This window comes from Montipora capricornis, chromosome 2, assembly GCF_036669925.1.
Source record: "Montipora capricornis isolate CH-2021 chromosome 2, ASM3666992v2, whole genome shotgun sequence".
NCBI lineage: Eukaryota > Metazoa > Cnidaria > Anthozoa > Scleractinia > Acroporidae > Montipora > Montipora capricornis.
In genome coordinates this window covers 64,234,467-64,236,644 of record NC_090884.1, presented here as the reverse complement: position 1 = coordinate 64,236,644, position 2,178 = coordinate 64,234,467, and the positions used below count along the sequence as shown (strand labels likewise).

The following is a 2,178-nucleotide window of genomic DNA, read 5'->3' as shown; positions in this document are numbered from 1 at the left end:
ATTCAGTAATATTTTGTATCTTCTTATCAGTTTCTGTAGTCATACACTTATCCATTGTCTCAACATTACAACATAGCAGGAGAACAAAGAACTGTACTGTGCACTTCCCGGTATTTATAGTCCTGTGTCCTCACCCCTACACTACAACAAAGAACCTGCTCAACCCAACACAGTTATTTCCATCATTTACTTTTCTATAATGAGCCAATTGATATCTACGTAAAACAACCAAAACTAATCCTAACCTGATCCTATTTTTTCTCTAGGCTTAAATTAGCTCCACAAAAAGTTTCTTCAATTCATTTGAGCCACGGTGCGTATTCAACCCAAGTAAAATGAAGATCACTAATTTAACCTTGGTAAAAATGGATTCAATCTGTGAACGGATTTTACCCACAACATAGACAGTCGCATTGACATCATAAATATCTTTCAAAATCAGTTTGCAAGTGATTAAGGTAGATGTGCAAAACAATACAAAGAAAAATGGGTGTAATGCTCACCAAGAGCGAAAATTGGTGCTGTACCTATTGCCAGGGTCTAAGAAATGTAGCTTTTAAGCAACAACAACGGAAACGTCGGCAATAGAGGGCTTTAGATTCTCCAGGTGATCTGGCCGTAAATAATCAACCAATCATACTCAAGAAGGAATTATTTTTAATGCCGCACAGAATTCTTTGCGCGCCTAGCCTTCAGAATGTGTTCCATGGATGCAACGATGGCGCCGTGAGGGTAAATAAGGCAGTTCTTTATCGGAAGGGTTTTTTTTATCAGTATGTTTTTGTAGTGAGTAATTTTAAAACCATTGCAATTTATTGGGGTATTTTGCTTTGTTCGCTGAAGTAAGTGTGTTCAGAAGACGCAGGCAAGCCCGCTGTGAGGCTCTTACTAAACATTCCCTACTATCGAGTCATCGCCTAGTTCTAAAAAATTTATTAACAGTCGTTTACTTTCATTGTCTTCAACTTTGGTGGACTGAATGGAAAAACAGTGGCTCGGGGGACTTGTCAAGACTTTGCACTTCAAGATCTGAGCGCTCCCATGAAACGAACGACGCTTGAACAGACTGCAAATGAAAACTTATGCTTGCCTGTGGCAAATTGCATTGATGAAATGATCTCGCAGACTGTTTTGTTACTAAAGAAATAGACGTGTTGCTGAAATTATTTAGTGCACACTGCCATAGCTCATCGGTTAACAACGTGATATCCTCGGAATACTGAACTTCATTCACCCGTCTGTTTACTTTGATTGGAACATTGCCTTGTCTTGGCGAATCTTCGGTTATTTCATCCTGAAAGTAGTAAGTACATTTGTAATTTCACCGATTTGAAATTCACCACGTAGAGTACTTTTATTCCAATACTTAAAAGTAATATAATAGTGCACGATCGAGCTGGATACTAGTAGTATGTTTTTCTAAGTTGGCAAATAAAAAGCTTAATCATAACCTTTGCAATTTTCTGAAATTTGATTGGTACATTAACTGCTTTATTTTTCACTAATTAATGTATTGTGTAGGCTTGTAATCGGACAGTGAAATCAGACAGTTGGCTGTATTTGGACACCTGTAATTATATAGTTGTATCAGCCAGTCATATTAAGTGCACTCAGCACCAATCACAGAATTTAGCACAATAACCATGGCAAGAACCACCTACCCTACCAAACCGGGGATTGTCCAAAATGAACGAATTTGTAACATTAGACAGTGAAAAGGAATGCATTTGTTTTCTTTGAAACTGTAATGGTTATGATTAATTGGTAACAGGACTTCACATTCTCCAAGTCGGTCTGTAATCATACTCATGTTTAAACAAATCGTGCTCCCACTATGCGGTTGTCCAATTTTGTTAATCACTTGTGTAATTACAGAATTGGACTCCACTCAGTCGTATTACCATCGTAGTGCGTTTTTATTGGCACATTGTTCATAAATAATGAAGGATCATGCTCTGATTTTTGTCTCTTCAATTAGATTAGTGTCCAGCTGGTAAACTTGGTGCCACACCTGTTGTTCAATAACTATTGTAACATTTTACTCATAACCTGCTTGATTGAAATACTGTCATGTTTATTTTGGTCTGATGTATGGTCTGTCAGTTCATTTGTGAAATTTTTCCGCAATTTCTAAAGGGCAGTCAGATGTAGTGTTAAGAGTAATTTTTTTCTTGGCAA

General features: G+C 37.3%; 1 long non-coding RNA gene across 1 annotated transcript in view; it reads left to right on the top strand.

Annotated features, from left to right (window-relative positions):
- Nucleotides 1–935: 935 nt before the first annotated feature.
- Nucleotides 936–2,178, top strand: part of LOC138031554 (uncharacterized) — a 2,395-nt gene continuing 1,152 nt past the window's right edge. Inside the window, exon 1 of the long non-coding RNA XR_011128239.1 lies at nucleotides 936–1,303. This is a non-coding gene — a long non-coding RNA (uncharacterized lncRNA). The remainder of the gene's footprint in view (nucleotides 1,304–2,178) is intronic.